Source organism: Bison bison, unplaced genomic scaffold (genome assembly GCF_000754665.1).
Source record: "Bison bison bison isolate TAMUID 2011002044 unplaced genomic scaffold, Bison_UMD1.0 scf7180017864107, whole genome shotgun sequence".
In the NCBI taxonomy this organism is placed as follows: Eukaryota; Metazoa; Chordata; class Mammalia; order Artiodactyla; family Bovidae; genus Bison; species Bison bison.
The window spans coordinates 772,818-780,992 of NW_011494679.1; the positions used below are offsets into that span (position 1 = coordinate 772,818).

At 37.8% G+C, this 8,175-nt stretch overlaps 1 protein-coding gene across 2 annotated transcripts in view; it reads left to right on the top strand.

The window, feature by feature from the left end:
- DYNC2H1 (dynein, cytoplasmic 2, heavy chain 1) overlaps positions 1–8,175 on the top strand; it is a 394,047-nt gene that overhangs the window by 347,145 nt on the left and 38,727 nt on the right. The window lies entirely within an intron of this gene.

Here is an 8,175-nt window from a genome sequence, read left to right on the forward strand (position 1 = left end):
CCATTGCCATTTATTTGCCAAGATGGCATGTAACCTTGTGGCAATAATGGGTGGGATAGAGTTCTCCAATATGGAGCTTCCCAGCAGTGTTCCATGGTAGAAAGGGCACCCCCAAAATGGTGCTGCCAATGTCTGTGTACCCAGGAGTTATCCCAGTTACCTCTTCCCTCTCCAGGGGGCTCTCCTAGATCAGCAAGTGGGTTCACACCAGGCTCCTTTCTAATTACTGCCTCTGTGCTGGGACTTAGAGTGTGTGGGATTTTACGTGTGCCCTTTAAGAGCAGACACTTATTTCCTGTAAACCTCTAGTTCTTCCATCCCCAAGCCTGGCTGGTATTGAAAGCTAGATGTTTGGGGGTTCCTCTTCATGTTGCAGGACCAATGGACTGGAAAGCCAGTATGAAATTTGGACCCCTCATTTATCTGGCAAACCTCTGCAATTACTATCTTCTCAGTTATGGGTCGCCTACATGGTCATGTGGGTCTTGACTAAACTGCATCTCAACCGCTCCTACCTGTCTCATTGTGGTTGCTTCTTTATATTGTTATTTGTGGAATATCTTATGTTAGTCTTCAAGTCATTCTTGTAGATAAGTGTTCTGTAAATAGTTATAATTTTGTTGTTCCCATGGGAGGTGTTGAGCTCAGTGTCTTCCTACTCGGCCATTTTTGCCATAGATATGTAGCTAAGTTTTTTAAGCAATGAGAAATATATAGCATGCTCTCTGTTTTATAAGCACCAGGTTTGCTACGAAGTTTTCATTTTTCTGTGTATCTCAATAATCTGGGTAAGGTTTTTTGGTTTGTTTATTCTGTACTTTGTTAATTCAAGATTTGTTATTTTGATATTTTTGGCAATTCAGATAATGACCTGTAAGGTGGAATCCAAAATACTGTAAATTTTTGTTTTCATTCTTTATATTATTTGCAATTGTCCGATAAATACTGAGACAATAAACCTTACTCTTTTAATATACTAGAGGCATAATTATAAAGAATGCCTAACAAGTAACAGGTCTCTTATAGGAGAATCTTTAAGAAATATTATTTTTTACATCCATGGAGATAGGTTGTGTTCATTATGCCAAGGGTTTAAACAGGAAGAAAATATTAACTTAATGTATAAATATTAGGATATTAATTTTCAAGAAATAGTAAAGCAAAGCACAGAGCTTACTCTGTTCATTCAGTTCAGTCACTCAGTCGTGTCCAGCTGTTAGTGACCCCATGGACTGCAGCACACCAGGTCTCCCTGTCCATAACCAACTCCTGGAGTTTACTCAAACTCATGTCCATTGAGTTGGTGATGCCATCCAACCATCTCTTCCTCTGTTGTCCCCTTCTCCTGCCTTCAGTCTTTCTGAGCATCAGGATCTTTTCCAATGAGTCAGTTCTTTGTATCAGGTGGGCAAAGTATTGGAGTTTCAGCTTGAGCATCAGTCCTTCCAGTGAAAATTCAGGACTGATTTCCTCGATCACTTGATTACATTCTACAACAGCATAGTACACATCTTTTCAAGTGCACACAGAATTATACTAATGTAGATAGATCAAGGAGAAGGCAATGGCACCCCACTCCAGTACTCTTGCCTGGAAAATCATGGAGGAGCCTGGTAGGCTGCAGTCCATGGGGTCGCTATGAGTCGGACACAACTGAGCGACTTCACTTTTACTTTTCACTTTCATGCATTGGAGAAGGAAATGGCAACCCACTCCAGTATTCTTGCCTGCAGAATCCCAGGGATGGAGGAGGGATTGGGCTGCCATCAGTGGGGTCTCACAGAGTCGAACACGACTGAAGCAACTTAGCAGCAGCAGATAGATCAAACTTGTCTTAAATAATCTATAAGTATTTATAATTGTTAGAAATTAGTAGCAAAAGGATTTTAGGAAATTTAAAATGCTTGAAAGTTAAATATCTGCTTTTAAATAAATATCTACTTTTAAATAAAATATGGGAGTAGAACTATGGATGGAGGTTCGTGACATTTTACAGAAGGCAGTAATCAAGACCAAACCCCAAGAAAAAGAAAGGCAAAATGGTTGACTGTGCCCTCCTAGACTAGACTAGACTGTTTCCTAGTCTGGTGTAAATCAAATCCCTTACAATTATACAGTGGAAGTAACAAATAGATTTAAGAGACTAGATCTGATAGACAGAGTGCCTGATGAACTATCAATGGAGGTTCGTGACATGGTACAGGAGACAGGGATCAAGACCATCCTGAAGAAAAAGAAATGCAAAAAAGCAAAATGGCTGTCTGAGGAGGCCTTACAAATAGCTGTGAAAAGAAGAGAAATGAAAAGCAACAGAGAAAAGGAAAGATATACCCATTTGAATGCAGAGTTCCAAAGAATAGCAAGGAGAGATAAGAAAGCCTTCCTCAGCAATCAATGAAAAGAAATAGAGGAAAACAATAGAGTGGGAAAGACTAGTATCTTTTTTTTTCCCCTAATTTTCTCCAAGAAAATTAGAGATACCAAGGAAACATTTCATGCAAAGAGATGGGCACAATAAAGGACAGAAATGGACCTAACAGAAGTAGAAGATATTAAGAAGAGATGACAAGAACACACAGAAGAACTATCCAAAAAAGATCTTCATAACCAAGATAACCACGATGGTGTGATCACTCACCTAGAGCCAGACATCCTGGAGTGTGAAGTCAAGTGGGCCTTAGGAAGCATCACTACAAACAAAGCTAGAGGAGGTGAAGGAATTCCAGTTGAGCTATTTCAAATTCTAAAAGATGATGCTATAAAAGTGCTGCACTCAATATACCAACAAATCTGGAAAATTCAGCAGTGGCTGCAGGACTGGAAAAGGTCAGTTTTCATTCCAGTCCCAAAGAAAGGCAATGCCAAAGAATGCTCAAACTACCGCACAATAGCACTCATCTCACCAAGTAGCAAAGTAATGCTCAAAATTCTCCAAGCCAGTCTTCAACAGTATGTGAGCCATGAATTTCCAGATGTTCAAGCTGGATTTAGAAAAGGCAGAACTAATACAATTATGTAAAGTTTAAAAATAAAATAAAATTTAAAAAAAAAGAAAAAAAAAACACTTTATAAAATTAAAAAAAAAAAATAGAAAAGGCAGAGGAACCAGAGATCAAATTACCAACATCCGCTGGATCATAGAAAAAGCAGGAGTTCTAGAAAAACATCTACTTTTGCTTTATTGACTGTTCCAAAGCCTTTGATTGTGTGGATCACAACAAACTGTGGAAAATTCTGCAAGAGTTGGGAATACCAGACCACCTGACCTGCCTCCCAAGAAAATCTGTATGCAGGTCAAGCAGCAACAGTTAGAACTGGACATGGAACAACAGACTGGTTCCAAATTGGGAAAGGGGTGCGTCAAGGCTGTATATTGTCACTCTGCTAATTTAACTTATATGCAGAGTACATCATGAGAAATGTTGGGCCGGATGAAGCACAAGCTGGAATCAAGATTGCCGGGATAAATAACAATAACTTCACATACCCAGATGACATGACTTTTATGGCTAAAAGCAAGGAAGAACTAAAGAGCCTCTTCATGAAAGTGAAAGAGGAGAATGAAACAGTTGGCTTAAAACTCAGCATTCAGAAAACTAAGATCATGGCATCTGGTCCCATCACTTCATTGCAACTTGAACGGGAAATAATGGAAACAATGAGACTTTATTTTCTTGAGCTCCAAAATCACTTCAGATGGTGATAGTGGCCATGAAATTAAAAGACGCTTACTCCTTGGAAGAAAAGCTATGACCAACCTAGACAGCATATTAAAAAGCAGAGACATTACTTTGCCAACAAAGGTCCATCTAGTCAAAGCTATAGTTTTTCCAGTGGTCATGTATGGATGAGAGAGTTGAACTATAAAGCAAGCTGAGCACAGAAGAATTGATGCTTTTGAACTGTAGTGTTGGAGAAAACTCTTGAGAGTCCCTTGGACTGCAAGAAGATCCAACCAGTCCATCGTAAAGGAAATCAGTCCTGAATATTCACTGGAAAGACTGATGCTGAAGCTCAAACTCCAGTACTTTGGCCACTTGATGCAAAGAACCAACTCATTTGAAAAGACCCCGATGCTGGAAAAATTGAGGGCAGGAGGAGAATGGGATGACAAAGGATGAGATGGTTGGATGGCATCACCAACATGCTGGGCATAAGTTTGAATAGGCTCTGGAATTTGGTGATGGACCAGGAAGCCTGGCATGCTGCAGTCCATGGGGTCGCAGGTCGGACATGACTGAGCAACTGAACTGAACTGAACTGAACTGATGGGAGAAGAGGATATCAAAAAGAAAATTAGAAATTAATTTAGCTGAGTAAAAATCAAAACACAGTACATCAAAATTCTAAGATACTATGAAGAGTTAAAATCAATGTAAATGGTAGGCAGAATATAAATGGATGGAATCTTAACTGCAGCACATTTAATACACTTTTAGAAAAAGAGTTCTCTAAAGTTGATATGCAAGGTAACTTTATTAGTGGAGTACATGAGGCAAGAAATTATCTTTTTAAGGATCATAACTCAAAATGATTAGATTTCCAGAAAACTTGTCCAAATCAGTCTTGTTCTCTTGAACTCCAGGTTTTACATCTCAGTCTCACAAGGTACTTAAAGTAATGACTTGAAATTGAAACTTGGGGAGCTTGCTTAATTTATCTTTTCTCCCATGCATATATTACTAGTACTAATTACTTATATTACTTATATTACTAGTATATTATTTATATTACTAGTACTAATGTATAAGATTTGATAAATGTTGATGCAAACCTAGGTTTGCATTTAGGAAAAATTTAGACTGAAGAATGGCAAATATCTCGTAGTACACCCACTACCTTTTGAAGTTGGTATAGCAAATCTTTCTAGGAAGAACTATGTTATTTGTCATTAAACTAATTCTGAAGTTTTAATTCCAGTATAATTCCTGATAATCTACCTGTTGATGAGCTGCAGTTTATTACTATCTTTTTGTCCAATAAACTGAGAAACTTCTTATGTACAGAGTCGTCCACCTGCTAATCACTTTTAATGTGTTGTTTACTCCAGTTAATGACGGGTTGTACTTAATTTCATTCCAGATATATTAGATTTTAATTCTAGATGAATTTGTTCTCAAATCCTTAAATCTGTAATTTATACTAAGTAATTTTGAGAAAAGATGAAGAGGCATAAAAGATGTCACACTGAGAAAAATAATTGCCTGAATTATTTGTTATTTGTCTTAAACCATTTTTTGAAGAAACACAGTTCATTAAAACAAAATAAAAATGTCATAGTTTACTAATGTATTTCATCTTATACCAAATAATTGCTATAAAATATCAATAAAGACAGTCGTTAGTAGAGTTTGGGCCAGACCCAGTTGAAATGATGTAACTTGATTATGACTTTCATCAATGTTTTTTATGTGTTCAATTATTTTTACATAATTAGGCTAATACTATGTATACATTCTGATAAATATATTAAGTAATGAACACTTTCCACTGTCATCAAATATTTTTCAAACACTAGTTTTTATTGTTATATATTTTACTGTATTCATGTACCGTAATTTAATTAGCTAATTTATATTATTTTATGTACATTATCATAAGGGCTTCCCTGGTGGCCCAGTCAGCAAAGAATCTACCTACAATTCAGGAGACCTGAGTTTGATCTCTGGGTGGGAAGATCCCCTGGAGGAGGGCATGGCATCCCACTCCAGTATTCTTGCCTGGAGAATCCCATGGACAGAGGAGCCTAGCGGGCTTCAGGCCATGGGTTGCAAAGAGTGGGACATGACTGGACAAATAAGCACAGCACATATACGTTATATATAATTTCTATTTTTAATTAAAGGAAAAAAAATAGAGGAAAACATCGAATGGGAAAGACTAGACATCTTGTCATGAAAATTAGAGATCCCAAGGAAACATATTATGCAGAGATGTGCACAATAAAGGACAGAAACAGTATGGTCCTAACAGAAGCAGAAGGTATTAGGAGGAAGAAGCAGGAATACACAGAAGAACTATACAAAAAGAGGTCTTAATTACCCAGATACCGCAATGTTGTACTCACCTAGAGTCATATATCTTGGAGTGTGAAGTCAAGTGGGCCTTAGGAAGCACCACTATGAGCAAAGCTAGCGGAGGTGATGGAATTCCAGCTGAGCTCTTTCTTTCTTTTTTTTTTTTTCTTACTTTGCTATCTGTATTTTTATTTTATTTTTTTAGTATAAATATATCTTAATTGGAGGCTAATTACTTTACAATATTGTATTGGTTTTGTCATACATTGACATGAATCCGCTACAGGTGTACATGCATTCCTTTCAAATCCTAAAAGGTGATGCTGTTAATGTGCTACACTCAATATGCCAGCAAATTTGGAAAATGCAGCAGTGGCCCCAGGACTGGAAAAGGTATGTTTTCATTCCAATCCCAAAGAAAGGCAATGTCAAAGAATGTTCAAACTACCGCACAATTGCACTCATTTTTCATGCCATCAAAGTAATGCTCAAAATTCTCCAAGTTAAGCTTTAGCAGTATCTGAACTGAAAACTTCCAGATGTTCAAGATGGGTTTAGGAGAGGCAGAGGCACCAGCGATCAAGATGCCTACATCTGTTGGGTCATAGAAAAAGCAAAAGAATTACAGAAAAACATCTACTTATGCTTCATTAACTACGTTAATGCCTTTTACTATGTGGATCACAGCAAACTGTGGAAAATTCTTCAAGAGATGGGAATACCAGACCACATTAACTGCCTCCTGCGAAACCTGTGTGCAGGTCAAGAAGCAACAGTTAGAACTGAACATGAAACAATGGACTGGTTCAAAATTTGGAAAGGAGTATGTCAAGGCTGTATACTGTCACACTGCTTATTTAATATCTATGCAGAGTAAATCATGAGAAATGCCAGGCTGAATGAAGCACAAGCTGGAATCAAGATTTCCGGGAGAAATATCAAAACCTCATATATGAAGATGACACCACCCTTATGGCAGAAAGTGAAGAAGAACTAAAGAGCCTCTTGATGAAGGTAAAAGAGGAGAGTGAAAAAGCTGGCTTGAAACTCAACATTCAAACAACAAAGATCATGGCATCTGGTTCCATCACTTCATGGCAAATAGATGGGGAAACAATGGAAACAGTGACAGACTTTATTTTCTTGGACTCCAGAATCGCTGCAAAGACATTCCTTTGCTGACAAAAGTCCATCTAGTCAAATCTATGGTTTTCTAGTAATCATGTATGGATGTGAGGCTTGTAGTATAAAAAAGGTGAGCCCCAAAGAATTGATGCTTTTGAACTGTGCTGTTGGAGAAGACTCTTCAGAGTCCCTTGGACTGCAAGGAGATCAGAGCAGTCAATCCTAAAGGAAAGCAACCCTGAATATCCATTGGAAGGATTGGTGCTGAAGCTCCAATGCTTTGGCCACCTGATACAAAGAACCATCTCATTAGAAAAGACCCTGATGCTGGGAAGGATTGGAGGCAGGAGGAGAAGGGGACAACAGAGGATGAGATGGTTGGATGGTATCACCGGCTCAAGGGTCTTGAGTTTGAGCAAGCTCCAGGAGATGGTGAAGGACAGGGACGCCTGGCATGCTGCAGTCCATGGTGTTGCAAAGAGTTGGACACAACTGAGTGACTGAACAACAACGGATTTCTTCATACTGCAAATAATCTTAAATAAGCAAACCTTAATAATCTCTTGATTATTTCCTTAATTGCATCCCAAGAAAAGGAATTACTGAGTAATATGGCTTGAATATTTTTAAAGCTTTTGGCACATTAATCAAATTACTTATAAAAATATTGCACCAGTGTATACTCCACAAAAATTTTGTCTGTGTAGTGTACTTGCCAACACTTGAGCTTTATCATTTGTCATTCTGCTATTCTGAAGGACTAAAAGCATATCTTACTTTTTTAAATTAACGTAACTATGAAGAATGATACTATCTTTTATGTTTCAATAAGCATGTATGCAATCTATAGTTATTTTAATGTTACTAATTTATTTTGGGGGGCTCCAAAATCACTGCAGATGGTGATTGCAGCCATGAAATTAAAAGACACTTACTCCTTGGAAGGAAAGTTATGACCAACCTAGATAACATATTCAAAAGCAGAGACATTCCTTTGCCAACAAAGGTCCGTCTAGTCAAGGCTATGGTTTTT